At 41.8% G+C, this 16584-nt stretch overlaps 1 protein-coding gene across 2 annotated transcripts in view; it reads right to left on the reverse strand.

The window, feature by feature from the left end:
• Glt8d2 (glycosyltransferase 8 domain containing 2) overlaps positions 1-16584 on the reverse strand; it is a 43684-nt gene that overhangs the window by 22143 nt on the left and 4957 nt on the right. For both annotated transcript variants that reach the window (XM_020152392.2, XM_074084263.1), the window contains exon 2: positions 13255-13638. The gene's annotated coding sequence lies outside the window, so the exon portion shown is untranslated. The remainder of the gene's footprint in view (positions 1-13254; positions 13639-16584) is intronic.

The raw sequence follows: 16584 nt of genomic DNA on the forward strand, positions 1-16584 counted from the left end.
CAGTACTGGGGTTTGAACTCAGGGCCTATACCTTGAGCCACTCCTCCAACACTTTTTGGGTTGGTTTTTTAAAGATAGCGTCTGGCAAGCTATTTGCCCAGGTCTGGCTTTGAGCAGCGATCCTCCTCATCTCTGCTCCTAAGTAGCTAGGATTACAGGCGTGAGCCACTGGCGCCCAGCCCATTCTATGAATTTTAATGCATGCATAGATTCTTTTTTGCATTAAAAAAATCTGATACCCATAAGTTGGACACAGTTATGTGATGTTTTGATACATGTAATGTTTAAATCAGGGTAAATATATCTATGTACTCAAATAATTATCATTTCTTTGTGGTGGAAACCTTCGAAATCTTTTCTTTTAGCTTTTAAAAAATATATACATAGTACAATACCATTGTCTGTATCCCCTACTGTACAGCAGAACTTCAGAACTTCTCCTGTTTAACTGTAACGAATGCGCAGATTCTTCTAACGCTCACCACAAATGGGATGGAGAGTCATTTCGACCCCCACCAGAGACTTCCCTTCTGTAGTTAGCCCTGATGTCTAGCTCTGGGCAACCACCCCCCTGCTCTGTCTTTCCCTGAAGGTCATGTAAGTGGAAGCAGGCAGTATTTTATCTTTGGAGACTCTCTTCTTTCACCTAGCACAGTGCCTTTGGGGTTCATGTTTGCCAATGCGTGTATTAAACAGTTCCTGCCTTTTTGTGGCTGAATAGTATTCCATTCATGCATTTCGATGGACTTTGGGTTGTTTCCAGTGTTTCGTGATTGCGAATGATGCTTCCAGAAACACTTTTTTATAGCTTTTTATACAAAGGTAAGGGTAAATTCCTAGAAGTGACGTTGCTGAGTCATTTGGTAGCTATGCGTTTAACTTTCTTAGAAGTGGCCAATCTGTTTCCCTAAGTGGAAACAGGTTTTCATTTTGCATTCCTCTCAGCAAGGTAAGAGAGGTGCTCTTGTTCTTGTCAGCCCTTAGTATTGCGGGTATTTTTTTATTTTAGCTGTCCTAATGGGTATAGTGCATTGTGATTTTAATTTGAATTTCCCTAATGACCACTGATGTTGGGCATCTTTTTATGTTCTTTCTTTGCCATTCATATATGGCGAAGTGTCTGTTCAAATATTTTGGCTTTCTGTATAGAATTATTGTCTTATTATACGTTTTGACATTCACCGAAGACAAGTCGTTTGTTAAATAGGCAATTGACAGTATGTGGTTTCTTTTCATTTTTTTAACAATGAATTTTGCAACACAAAAGTTTTTAATTTCGGTTATGCTGAACTCATCTTTAAAAGACATTTTTTTGGGGGGGGCTGGGCGCGGGTGGCTCATGCCTATAATCCTAGCTACTCAGGTGGCAGAAATCAGGAGGATTGAGATTCAAAGCCAGCTCAGGCAAATAGTTCCATGAGACCCTATCTTGAAAAAAAACATCACAAAAAAGGGCTGGTGGAGTGGCTTAAGGTGAAGGCCCTGAGTTCAAACCCCAGTACTGCCAACAAAAACTGGGGTTTGAACTCAGGACTTTGAGTTTGCTAGGCAGGTGCTCTATAGCTGAGTCATGCCTCTAGCCCTTTTTATTGTGGTTATTTTGGAAATAGGGCCTCTATTTTGCCCAGGCTGACATGGACTGTGATCCTTCTATTCTACACTTTCTGCCATAGCTGGGATGACAGGTGCACACCACCATGCCCAGTTTTTTTCTGTTGAGATGGGGACTTGCAAACTTTTCACCAGGGCCGGACTAGAAACACAATCCTCCAATGTCAGCCTCCTGAGTAGTTTGTGATAACAGGTGTACAGCACTGCTTCTAGCTATTAATTGAGATGGAGGTCTTGCAAACTATTTGCCTAGGCTGGCCTTGAACCCTAATCCTCCCAATCTCAGCTTCCCATGTAACTAAGATTACAGGCATGAGCCCCTGGAGCCCATCCTTCATCAATTTTTTTCTTTATGGGCCATGCTGTGGCAGTGTATCTAGGAAGTCCTGGTCTAATCCAAGGTCATGGTGAGTTTCTCCTACGATTTCCTCTGACAGTTTTGTAACTTTACATCTACAGTTAAGGTTCATTTTTATGCATATAATGAATTATAGATTAAATTCAATCCAGTTGTTCCAGGACCATTTGTCAAAAAAACATTATTCCCATGGACTTGGGTTTTTAATTTAATATTTCATTCTGATTTCAGTATGTCCAGAGAGGACTCGAGATCAGGCAAAGAGTTTGAATCTAGAGAATGAAGTATGTCCCAAAGAAGGGAAAGAGGAGTCAACATGGGTTTGGGATTCTCTCCTGCACTTTGTACAATAAGACCAGATACTACTGGTGGCTAAAAAAGTAAACTGTATCATCAGATAAAGACTCAGTAATGTCCTCAGGGTAGTACCAGGATCAAGGAAGCAAGAAAGGGGCTGATTCATTGTGAAAAGCTTCAACCAAATATTCCCCAAATTCAAATCCTATCTTTTCACTATATTCTGAAATAGTCTATTTGTACTCAGAAATCAAGAAAATTAACAAACTCTCTGTTCTCCAAATACACCTGTTTTGACTGTTTCCTCAGTTTCTAACTTATCTATCTATATGCTTATCAAAATATCATAGGTATTCATTGGAGAAAGAAGTAGGCCTTAAGAGAACCACAGGACAGCCAGGCAAGTTCAACAAAAAGCAAAACCAAGTTAAGCCATTAGATAAGAATATTAGAGAATGAAATCCACTTTAGTTTGGAAATCTAAAATTAAATTTTGTCACTTTTATATACTCATTCACTTGTGACGTTTTGCCAATCACTTCATGAACTGGAGACTGGCTTCCTTTCTTATGTTTTTTTAAAGTTTATTTGCCATAAATGACACTTTCTCTTGAGGGCTCAGTTTATTTTCGAGTTCAGTTGCTCCTTCTGAATTATGGCCCTTCAAAGAAGCTTCTGAACTTGATGTCTGACTGGAGGCTGCAGAAGCACCGAGGGAAGTCTAAGAGTAGCAGACAGAGACGCCTGCAGGAGGAATCAGAAGGCAGGATATGATAGCGACCAAAGCACTGTACAAATCTGTTGGTAGTGCTGGTGGGAAACTCTTCAACAGAGATTTGAGGCAAGACTTTAATTCACTGAAAACAGCCAGCCGCAAATAAAGAAAAAAACAAAACCAACCAAACAAAAAAAAAACCATAAAAACCCAGCCAGCCGCAATGTCCGTTGCATTTTCCTGAATTACATCCTGCACACCAAGGAGCTGGGAGCACATATGGGGCCTGGGGTCAGGGAGCCCTACTCCTCTCATTTCCCTGGGAAAGAATAGGATCAAAACAGCACATTTCTTAGGATTTTTTTGAGAGAAGAATTTCAGGAACTTTTCTTTTTTAAATTTTTTTTTCTTTTATTCATATGTGCATACAATGTTTGGGTCATTTCTCCCTCAGGTAACTTTTCAAAAACCACTTATAACTTTAGGTGATAAGCATTCACCTAACTTTTGGGGATTCTAAGCTCACTCTGAGAATGGTCTTTGGCCATGTGGCTCCTCCTTCCATCCAAGAGGAAGCCATCTATTCCCATAGAAAAGAATGAGGCCAAGCCAGAGTGAAGCCCAGCTCTGAGTTCTTGAGACGAGTCCATCCCTGGAGTCCCCCTCTGTCCAGGCCAATACATTCCCCTTTCTTCCCTTAAATTGCTTTGGAATGAGGCTTAGTTTCTTGCAAACAGGACCCACTACAGATATGTTTGCGGTGAGGATATATATATATATATATATATAAAATATATATATATTTTATATATATATATATTATATATATATATATAAATATCTATCCAGATATTTATATTTATTTATCCCTTTATAAAAAACTTGATTTGCATTCATCTTAGGCTAACTATTTAGGTACATGATCTCCTTTAATTCTTACAACATGTGACTATATTAACTGTTTTTATTTTTCAAACAAGGAAATGTGGCTCAGAGAGTTTCCGTAACTTGCTCAAAATCACATAACTAGTCACTGGTAGAGCAGAGATTGGCAATTAGGGCTCTCCGACCTCAAAACCCACCAACTACAAGGCTCTGGAACTCTCGAAGGGTCATTTTGGCTACACGGGGGCGGGGGGGCAGAGAAGTTGGGCTCCCAGGTAACAGATGTCACTGTGTGTTGAAGTTTCACAGCACATAGGTAAGGTTGGTCTGCTCTCCCCTGAGTGTTTACTTACTGTGACTGTGAGACCTCCCCAGATGGAAAAGAAATAAATGCTGACTCATCTGAAAAGGGACTCATCTTTCCCTGACAGCATGTCACCAACTCTGAAATCTCTTTAAGATGAAACTGTGAAGGGAGCAATGACAGAGGTGACTTCATTTTGGATGAGGGAGACACTTGAGAAGCAGACATGTAAAAGGGGAAGGGAAACAACAGTCTCTTAGGAAAATAACAAACCTCTCACAAAAATAATAAAATGCAATTGCAAGATGTGGGCCCCAAGGCCAGGACAGGCTGACCAGACCTTCTCAAATGTTCAAGTTTGATAAGGAGGAGGATGGGCAGGTAGCCCAGTTCAGCAAGAAGTTGACTTGGTGCCAACCAATCACAAATATAGTTTCAAGATAGACTAGTTAGACCTAGGTCAGGCAGAGCCCTATATCACTCCTAGACTTCAGTTTTCCTGAGGCCCTCCTGTGCTGGGAGCTTTTGCAGTCTTTTCAATAAAACTTGCACTTGTTTTTCTTTTTCTTTTTTTTTTTTTTTGATGTTGGGGGGGCAGTGGCACTGAGGTTTGAACTCAGGGCCTAATGCTTGCTATGCAGGAACTCTTAACCTGCTGAGCCACTCTGCCAGCCCTTGCTTTATTCTTAGATCCTGGTCCAATGTCTTTAATCACTGACTTTGCCCAGACACAAACTCGGGATCAGCAACACAATATCAAAATGAGAGGTTTTGGGAAATTGATAACAGCGTATCTAATTGCAAAGCACAGCAATGCATAAGGCCCACAGTGGTGGGTGGAGGAGGGACGGTCCTAAAGCAGATTCTTGTAGGAAATTCTGAACCATAGGGAAGGACTGATGTCCATTTTACTAATTAATTAATTAATTAATTTTTGCAGTACCAGGGATTGAACCCAGAGCCTCTTACTCTACAAGCACTCTACCACTTGAACCATGCCCGCAGTCCTTTTGCTTTGAGTTTTTCAGACAGAGCCTTGTGCTAACTTTGACTGGGGTTGGCTTTGAACTCTCCATCTTCCTTCTTCCACCTCCTAAGTATCTGTGACCAGAGGTGTGCACCACCATGCCAGGCTTAGGAATGGAGCCCTTGGGAAACATGGGATTTCAACCAAAACTTGCTTTAAAGACGGGAAAGGGGTTTCCCTTGGGCTGTAGCTCAGTGGTCAAACACTTGCCTAGCACGCATGAGGCCCTAGGTTCCATCTTCCATCACTGTCAAAAAAAAAAAAAGATGCATGCCTGAATCGTGTCCTCCTTTCCTTCTCTACCCTTTCATCTCCTCTCTGATAGTGGCCCTGAGTTTCAACAGAAATCCCAAATGGGGAAGATGTAGAGACTTTCTGAGGGCATTGGTACCAAGTGGAGATCCTTTTTCAACACAACTGTTATGCTGCTCAGTTAGAGGGTGGGTCTCAGAGTCAGACACAACTGGGTTCAAATAATAGCTCCACCATATATATAAAACCCCTCTGTTCTTGGAAACTTAAGATTCCTCACCTATACAGGGACCATAACATCATTTAGCAATTCATTAATGAATTAGTTATTATTTGATAACTAATTCAGGCAAATACTTCCATGAATGCAAAAATGATTGAGTGAAAGGTTGTTGTGGAACAGGAAATTCATCTCAAAGCATCACCCCATAGGTTAGTTATTAATTACAAAAGATATTTCTTATGAATTATTATGGAGAACCCCTCTTAACAAAGTGAACTTGATTAGCATCACCAACAATGGAACAAACTGGAATCCTGAACTTGAGATGTGATAAACACAGTGTGCTCCCACTAGCGACATTTCACCTGGTTCTATCAAGGATGAGGTCACAGCAGATCTAAACTGTGCTTCATTCTGAAGAACTGCCTTGGACTCTTCAAACATGTCAATGTCATGAAAGAAAATTAAAAAGCTGAAACACATCTGGAGACTTGACAATGAAATGAAATACATGAACCTTGTTCACATCCTAGGCCGAATGTTTAAAATCAGCTATTAAGTTTATTACTGGGAAAGTAAGAAACATTGGTGTATCAGTGTGAAATTTCCTCGGGGGATTATTGTGTGCTTATTAGAAATATATCCTTGACTATAGGAGACACATATGTGTATTTAGGGGTGAAGGGTCAAGAGTTTCAGGAGCATGTGCACAGGGAGAGAAAGAGAGAGAGAATATGACAAAGTATTAATAATTCATTGAGGTAGTAAATAAGTGCTCATTGTACTATTCTTGTAACTTTTCCATAAATTAATTTTTCTTTGAATCAAAACTGTAGGGCTGGGTGCTGGTGGCTCACACCTAAATCCTAGCTACTCAGGAGGCAGGGATCAGGAGGACTGTGGTTTGAGGACAGCCCCAGGGAAATAGTTTTGAGGCTGTATCTCAAAAATACACAACACAAAAAAGAGCTGGTGGTGGCTCAAGTGGTGGAGCGCCTGCCTAGCAAGTGTGAGACCCTGAGTTCAAACCCCAGTACTACCAAAAAAAAAAAAGTGTGGGGAAATGAGCATCATCATCATACCTGTGAGGATTAAAAACAATAACACACGTAAAACTCTCTTAACAGTACTCGGCAAACAGCAGGAGCCTCATTGATGTGAGCCCACATGACCTTGACAGTCTAGGGAAATCACCACCTGGTCACCATCATGATGATTAAAGCAGACCATTCTATCAGATCTAGCATTCTAGAAACTTACATGAATCTTCAAAAAAAAGTGATTTGAGATAGAAACACTCAGTCTTGTCAGAATGTTCATACAGTGCCACCCCAAGGAATCTACAGATTCAATGCAGTCCCTAACAATATTCCAACAGAACTTTCACAGTAATAGAAAATACAGCCTTATGATGTATATGGGACTACAAGATACAATCTTGTAGTTACAGCAATCTTGAGTGAAAACAAAGCATCATGCTTCCTGATTTAAAATTATACTACAAAGCTAGAGTAATTAAAACAGTATGACACTGGCATAGAAACAGACAGAGTAGTGGAGCAGAACAGAGAGGCCAGAAATAAACCCACACATTTATGGTCAACTAATTTTCTACAAAAGTACCAAGAACACACAATGGGAAGAAGATAAGCCCTTCAATAGTGTTAGGGAAAAATGGATAAAAAGTTTTAAAAACAAAAATGTAAGACAATAAAATTGTGTCCTTACCTCACACTACTGGAAAGATCAACTCAAAATGGATTAAACATTGAAACATAAGATGTGAAACAATAAAACTAGAAGAAAACAGAAAGCTCCATGGTATTGGTTTTGGCAATGAGTTTTTGGGTGTGACACAGATGCAAAGGCCAAAAAAGCAAAAACAAACATTGTCCATGTTTACAAGGTTCCTACACCGGCATGGCATTCCTGGCACTGAGACTCAGTCCTTTTCAGAGCCATGGTTGCATGCCTGGGAGGAAGAGTGTCTGACCACTCTCTCCTCTGCACCCTCCCTGCCTGCTCCCACCTTCTGACTGTGCCCTCTCAGACTCCTTCATTGTATCCTCTTCAGCCCCCATCTTCTGAACTTCTACTGCTGGAACACCCTAGCATGCAACCCTTGTCTCTCCTCTCTCTTAACTTCTTGTCCCAGCTTTAAATACCATGAATATGCTGACAACTCCCAGTCTCAGTCCCCAGCCCACAAGGACTCCAGATGCCTGGATTCAACTGGATTGCCACTTGAAGGTATCCACACACCTAAAACTGAGCTCCTGATACCTCCCCGCAAACATGTAACTCCTGTCATCTTCCCAGTCTTGCCAATGGCAATCCCATTTTTCTAGTTACTCCAGCAAAAAATCAACTGGGTGTTATGTATCTTATTCCTCACATGGAGACCAACAACAAATCCTGTCTGCTGTACTTTCAGAATACATCTGGAATTGTCACCCCCTCCAGGCCCTCCACCCTGGCCCATTCTCCATCATCCTTTGACCATGTTATATCAACACTGCCTTGTCTCCCTTTGGTTGGTTTATAGCCAGGCAGCCACAGTGAGCCTGTGAGGTTATGACTCAGATTATCAACTCTCTGCTCAAAACCCTCTCAGGCCTTCCTGTCTCTCTGGGGCTAAAAGCCAAAGTGCTGACAGTGCCACCCACGGATCTCACATGATCACCCTGGAGGACAGACTCCAGCCTCACAGCCTTTCCACTTGTAGTTGCCTCCATCTAGAATGTTCTTCTCAGGTCTCCAAGGAGCTTACTCCCTTATTTCCCTCAGAGTCTTAGTCAAAAGCCCAAGCCCAGCCATACAAACTTCATCTCCTCAGCAGGTGTCACCACCAGCATGCTGCTTCCTTATTAATGGTTCATGGTCTTCCCTCCAACTACACCTTAGAAGTTCCATGAAGGCAGAGAAGTCTCTTTGTTCACTGACATATATGGCACCCAGACAGGTGTCTGACAATATCAGCCCTCAAAATATTTCTGGATGGGAGGGATGAATGCGCAGTGCTTCCTTTAGGATACTCATTGCTGATATCAGCAGGTCCCCTACAGGACTAGGCTGGTGCTCCCTGAGTGTCCTCAACTTCTCCTCCTACTCCCTCCCCCTGTCCTGTGCTGATCCCCACTGGCTATACCTCCCCAGTGCTACAAAATCCACTTTTCTTCCTTGTCTCATCTCACCCTCTTATTGACTCTGTAGTTACCTCCCACCTGGCCTTCCCACCACTAGAATTTCTGCCCCTCTTCTTCCCCCCTCCATCACTGGCAGAACTGCCATGGTGACATTTTTTTTGATGTTCAATAATTATATCGTGTTAATTTGAAATACATATGCAGCTTGGGTGCCCTTCATTTTTTGTTTGCATTTTCCTTTTCTTAGTTTCACTTGAAACATTTCAAGTCCACAAAAGTTGAAAAAAATGAAACGCCGAGACACATCCATTTGTCAATTGATAACATGTTCAAAAACATATAAACATATGTTTTTGAAGTTGCAGACATTGTGACACTTCCCCCCTAGGTAGTTCAGTATAGCTCTCTTAAAAACAAGGACATACTAAAAAAAAGTTCTTCTCTAGCCACAATACTATGATCACATTAACAGAAAATAAGAAAAATAACATTAACATCATCCAATAAGCAGTCCATTCTCAGTTTTCTCCCTCTAACCCAATATTGTCTTTATAGTCTGGCTTTATATCTTTTGTTTCTTTTGCTTTTGATCAGTCCCACTTCCACTGCCTTTAAATTTGTTGGTTATTATTATTATTATTATTAATTGGTGGGACTGGGGTTTGAACACAGGCAGGTGCTCTACCACTTGAGCCACACCTCCAGTCCTTGTCAGTAGTTATTTTGGAGACTCCAAGCCGATTGTTTTGTGGAACTGACTGAATGTTTTATAGCACAACCTGGGGAAATGGAGACAGGATGGTTAATGGGGGCAGGGCTACAGTTACATCAGAGAAATAACATCTAATATTCTGCAACATAGTAGGATTGACTGCACAGAATTGCATACTTTAAAATAGCTAATAGAGAATGTTTTTGAATGTTCCCAACCCAAAGAAAGGATAAATGCTTGAGGTGATAGCTATGCCAGTTATGCTGATCTGATTATACATTGTATAAACAAATTAAAATGTGGAATACTACATGGTACCCCATAAATATACACAAGTATATGTCGATTTTAAAACTTAGCTTAACCTCCCCCTCCACACACACACTCCTGAGCATCCCAGGAACACCCTTCACTAGGACCCACTACCAGCAGGCGAAACTTCTTATGATGCCCACAGCCCCCATGTCAAGCCTCTGACTGTGCTGAACAGCTCTCAGTTAGTCTCCACCCTACACACTGTCCTCCACACCCAACACTATGCTTTTTTTGGCTCTGAATTTGGTTAGTTCAGTCCCCTCTGCCTGGAATGCTCTTTCCCCTCCTCCTTCCTCAGGAAATTGTTGGTGGTGCTTTAAGGACTCCATTCAGGCACCATCAACTTCAGAAGCCTCACTTGCCCATCCTGCCTAGATGTTTACTTGATCTCCAGTCTATCCCTGCATTCTTCACACCGTTTTCTAAAATTGTTGAGTGCCCGTCTCATTTACCAGAGCATAAGACAAGAAAGGACAGGACTGCTTTCTCACTTCGGTCTGATTGTCCTGTCCCAAGAACTGAATGAGAAACAGGAAAGAGAAAGCAGAGGTAAGAGGTTCTTTTTGCTCTGCTCTTCACTCCCAGGAAGAAAGAGGTCCACACAGCCTTTGCTAAGGAAGAAAGCTGGAAGGAGGCAAACTGTCTATTGTCCATTCTGGGAATAAAAGCAGAGGTTCTGGACGGGAGCCCCACAACTTGCATCCAATAAGCTTTCCTAAGCTGAGTGACTTCTACTTCTGTGCTGTGGTGTCCCTGTGATAAGAAATAGTCAACATTTCAGCATCAAAGAGCCTGTAAGTCTGTCATCAGGGCAGCCAGAGAGGCAAAGTTTGGAGTCACATCACACCAGTGTTGGAAAGAAGAGTTCCTGAGGCAAGGCACTGGGCAGTGGCATTTCAAAGAGGAAACAGAGATGCCAGAGGCCTAGGGCATGGACTAGGAAGAAAAGAAGAGCTTAGGGAGTTAGTCTGGGCCTAAGAAGAGGCAGGTGCCATTAAAAATAGACCCTAAAGACCTTGCATGGGGAACTGTTTAACCAGATGCTAGAAAGTTTGGGCCTGTGGCCAAACCTGGAAAGAATGTTTTCAGGCCTGGCAATGCCCAAAGGAATTCATTCTGTCTTGGAAGAAAAGGCAAAAGCATACAGGAGTCCTCAGCAAAATAACCCAAAGACCAGAGCCACCAAGTTTTACTTTACGTGCTAATCAGTTGGTAGAGGCTTTGGGATTGCTAAATTGAGGAGAAATCTGGAGTCATCACCAGACTTTTTTTAATGGTTGATTAACCATGTCTGCTATGGGTGCAGGTAGGGAAAAACAGAGAAGGACCTGGGACTCCAGAGGGAGATTAGGGGATGAGTGCCTCTAAGCTATTGCTGAATGAGTTACGTATGAAAGGGTGTCCACATTAGTGGAAATATCACGAGCTTGTCATTGGACAGGGTGTGCCTTCAATGATGTAGCCACCTCCTATTTCCCCCCCAGCCCTGTCTCCCCCCAAAGGTTCCACACCATCTCCCAGCACTGCCACACTGAGGGCCAAGCCTCGAGCACATGAACTGTTGTAGGACAAACCACATCCCACACAGCACTAGGGAAGGAAGAATAAGATATGGCATGGATGCTGACCAGGGTGGGGTGTTCATAAGACAAATCAAGATGAAAACAAGTGTGGAATCAGATAGCCTACAGCATGAACCAGGAAATGTTCACTGACGTCATGTGACAAAACACTGCAACTGTTTGGGGTGCTGTGTTAAACGTCCTCAAGTGGAGTTGTCACTGTGAGACATCTCAGGACCTTCAAGTGTTTTTATTCATTAAGGTGTCTCAGAGGACGAGATAAGTTTGCAGAGCTATGTTTCCCATGGGACTAGGTTCTTCAGAACAGTCTTTGGAAAATGCTGAAATAGAAGAAGCATTTAGAGAATTGGATTCCTTGGGAAATAGACGGGATACATATTCAGGCTGTGGCTTAATGAACACACCTTTCTCTCAGCAAAGAAGGAGGAAGTTCAAAGAAATTATAAAGAGAGAGTGGAGAGAAAAAAGAAAGAAAGAGAGGCACCGGAAAGGAGGAAGAAAAGTAGGATCCTGGAGAGACAACATGTAAGGATGTGGGGAATACTTGGATGAGCAGACTGTCAGAGGAAAGAACACATTGAGAGTGGGGCACTGCCAACCAAGGGCAGGGTGTGTGGTCAGTTTCACCATCAGACCTGCTGCCATCAGCATCACCAGGGAAGTTAGCCAACCCTGAGGCCTCATTACTAAGCAGACCCTGCATTTAGTCTTTCATTGATAATATGTCATTTTATTCCCATTGCACAGATCAGGAAATAGAGGTATGTGCAAGTTAGTGTGCTCAGAGTCAAGCTTGTAAGTGGCAGCCTATAGACTCCATCTTGCACGTCTGATCCACAGCCCACGTTCTCACTAGTGTGGCACACAGCTCTACTCTAAGCTGCATTGGAGAGAGGACTGGAATTCCATTATGTAATACAGAAAGGACATTATGCAGAAGTGCAATGCCAAAATGTTTAAAGGGAAAGGAAAAGAACAAACCAACCAAGTAACCAATATCACTTTGTATATCAGGCTGCACGGGGCCAAATAGCACAGGACTGATCTTTTCCACAGCATGTATACACCTTCACGTACAACTACATTTCTTTCTCTCTAACTCTTGTGTTTACATCCCTTTTGAACTTGTGCCACAATGTACTATTCTTGCTGGTAAGGTGAACAGAAGACATTTTTTGAATGTTTAAAAGCACTTTCAGGCTGGTGAAGTGGCTCAAGCAGTAGAGTGCCTGTCTAGCAAGCTCAAGGCCCTGAATTCAAAACCCAATACCACCATTTAAAAAAAAATAAAGCACTTTCAGATGAACACTATGACTACTATACTTAAAATAAATCCACTCAGATTTCCACAACTGCCAGTTCTCTTATTGGCTATGGAGGCTCTCAGAACAGTTTCCTAGGATGAATTCCAAAAAACATGAATCACAACTCAATTAAGTCATTTGTGGCTCAGAAACATACTTGCATTAAATGCTAGCATTTATCTATGAGTTATCTAACCACTGATCTCTATACCTAAAATCTCATGCAAATAGGAAAGCACATTATTTTGGGGATAGAGGGGTATAAATCCTGGATTTATCTAGGATGTGAAAACTTGCTTCTTGAGCGTCTTGGATGTGCTACGATGGCAAAAACAAAAACAGAAACAAAAAGATTTCATTAGCCTCCTACAAAAACCAACTGGAGGGCTTCTGAAGGCAAGGTTTGCACAGGACAGTCTAACATCTCTGATTTACTTTTTTGAGTCTGTAGCAAAATAAATGAGAGCTGTAGACTGGCCAGCTTAAATCACAGACACCCGCTGCTTGTAAGTTTCTATTTACCTGCTGAAGGGTGAGAGCAGGACTTTGGGCTCCTTGGTCCAGAAGAGTTGTGGGCAGGGTGCTCGAATAGGGGCTGGCCTGGAGGGGCTGCTGCTCTTCACGCTGCTTCCACAGCTTTTAAGATCCCATTGGAAATCCTAAAGGGCTGGAGAGCCTTCCGTTTCCAAGAGAACATGCCTCCCCTGCCCGCACCCCCTCTGCTTGCGTTGACATTGAAAGGCTCGGGTTTCTTCCTCTCCTGGGCCGAGCAGCTGGGAATGCAGGCGTTGTGCTGGCAGCCAGGCAGTTCTGGAACCACTTCCAGATGTGCTCACAACGCCTTTTCAGCCTGGCTGGACCAGGCTTCCCCTTGCAGACTCGTCCTGCAGTCTGAGTAGAAAGCGTCTGGAAAACAAGGTTCTAAAAGATTCAAAACCAGACAAGAGCAATTTCTACCACAGATTGGGTCTAAGGTAAACTTTGAAGGGATGACCAATAAAGTTCATGTGGATTTTGAGAATTTCATAGCCTCTGGCCAGGTCTGAAATCTGTTCATTGAAATGCTGTCATTGCGAATCAAAGCCCAGACAACTATTGTCTCATTCTACTATGGCAACAATAGTGACAAGTTCCAGGATGGAGTGCCTTGTGCCTGAACTCCGGGAGCAATCAGGCACGGTGCTGACATCCACAGCAATCTGGGCTCTTTTGTATTTCTGCGATTGTTTCTCAGAAACCAGGACTGTTACAGGCACTTTGGCTGGGCTCCTGCGATTTACCCTCCAGGAAGAGGTACCTACCTCTTCTTCCTGGTTCCTACAAGGAACCAAGGATTACCTTGTCACTGCCTCCTTCTAAAGTGGCACTCTCTCACAGAAATATAATGATGTAAGCCGCACTGTGATTTTACATTTTCCAGAAGCCACATAAAGGTATAAAGTAGAGGGGGTGAATTCAACTATGATATATTTTAAGAATTTTTGTAAATATAATAACTCCTAGTACAATTAAAAAAAAAGACGAATGCTGAAAAAAAAGGTACAAAGTAAAATTTTCTTAATGATGTATTTTATTTTCTCCAATATATACAGGATATTATTTTGACACACAATTAATATAAAATATTATTGACCAGACAGTTTACATTCTTTTGTTTTGTTTTCACTAAGTCTTTGAAATCTGGTATATATGCTACAACTTGCAGCAAATCTCAATTCAACCACTAAACTTCACTGGAAGCACTCATTTTGAATTAGATTTCATAAAACTTATGGTTAAAAAGTAGATCCACATATCCAGATGGTTTCAAATGCACTTAAAATTTTTCCAATAACTGAATGGATCATTAGTCTTTCAACTCCAATTAATTAAAATTTAGCAAAATTTAAAATTCAATTATCCAGTTCCAGTAGCCACATACTCAGTACTAGAAGACAATGTGGTGATGGCTACTGGATTGAACAATGCAGTTCCTAAGGCTTTAGTGGGGCTTTCTCAGCCTTGAACTTCGGAATGGGAGTATTTTGAATATCTTCCATTGTTTCATAGATTTTTGAACAATGCTAAAAGATTTCCACATCTTCTACTTCATTTTATTCTCACAGCATTTGTTGGGTAAACTGAGTTTTGCCCCAGTGTTCAGATGAACAAACTGAGGGTTTAAGAAGGCAGAGCTCAAGTTCTCAAGCAAGTTAGTATTGAAGCCAGGACTGGAATATCTACTTGGCACTTCTCAACTGTCTCCTTTCTTGTTTGTTTGTGTGTTTGAGACAGGGTCTCACTATGTAGCCCAGGCTTGCACTTACAATCCTCCTGCTTCTTCCTCTCGAGTTCTGAGATGACAGGCCTGCACCACCATGCCTGGCTTCAACCATGTCCTTGAAGCACACTCAAACACTAGGAGCTAAGCTGCAGCAGAAGGGTTAAATGCATCCATTGTCCTCAGTTGGTCCTCCAGCAACATCCAGGCACCAATTGTGGAGAATTAGCCACCATCCTAGCTGCATTTCCATATACACTCCTATCCTAAAGCTTTCACACAGCCAGCAGGCTTGACATCTGCTGTTCCTCCTTTCCTTTACTCCCAGAAACTTGTACCTAAATGTGATTTTTATGCCTTTATTTATTTACTTTTTGAGGTACTGGGGTTTGAACATAGGGCTTTGCATTTGCTAGGCAGGCTCTCTTACCACTTGAGCCTCTCCACCAGCCCCTGTTGTACCGAATCTTAAGCTACAATTCCACTGTATGTTTTAGCTAATAGGCATAGATATAAGTATAGCCTTGTGCACTTGTTTCTGTTGCTAATGGACCACAGGTACAATGGTAGCCCTATAACATTATAATGGGGCTGAAAAATTCCTGTTGCATAATACTTTTACTGTACCTTTTCTTTAGACATACAATATCATTGCGTCACAACTTCCTACAATATTCAGCACAGTAACATGCTGTACAGGTTTATAGCCTAAAAGCTTATTGCTTCTAGGCTGTATATGTAGGAAGCTACACCATTTATGTTTGTATACATATACTCTATGATGGTCACACAACAATGAAATTGCCTAACAATGCATTTCTCAGAGCCTATCCCTGACATGAAGTGACACATAACTGTATTTATCCTTTGTTGTGGCAAAGATACATTTATACATTGATCACTTCTAGGAAGTCAGAGGGTTTAGTGGTAGCACAGGATACTATGCTTTAGGTATTTCTTCTTCAATCTTGATTACACACATAAACAAAAATAAGATCAACATTTCCTGATTCAAGGTTTGCCACTGCCCTTCCAGGATGATGTGCTGTCCAGCTCACAGGACCTTCAGACATGTCCCTAGGCATTGTGTATCAGCATCTTGAGCTGACAGCTGTCTAGTCTAGCTTCTCCCAAAGATCATCTCATCTTTTTTGCATCTCTCATACACCTAGAAGAATGCTCAATCCAGTGTAAGAGCTGTTGGATAAGTGAGTGACATCCCAAGAGAGAGATTCAAAGTTGAAATAATTCTTTTCATAGAACTGGCTTGCTATTCACATTAAGTTTGACATGGACCCAAATCTCCCTGGTCATTGTTCTTTATACACATTCTCCCTGACTCCTACTATCTTTGACTTCAGCTTCTTTCACCTCTATTCCTGCTGTGCAAAACTCTGAGGATCTGAGAGGCTTGTGATGTATGGCCTAGTTTTCCTTGTTGTAAACACAGATTCTTCCCAATGAAAGAAATGAGAAAAGAAAGAGTCACAGGATGTAAGTGACTCCTGATAGTACACTGACTCCCAGCATGGGCTTTGGAGACAGAAGCTCAGCTGTTATGTTTACACATTAACACATCTTATGTTCAGTTT

Source organism: Castor canadensis, chromosome 8 (assembly GCF_047511655.1).
Source record: "Castor canadensis chromosome 8, mCasCan1.hap1v2, whole genome shotgun sequence".
NCBI classification, from domain to species: domain Eukaryota; kingdom Metazoa; phylum Chordata; class Mammalia; order Rodentia; family Castoridae; genus Castor; species Castor canadensis.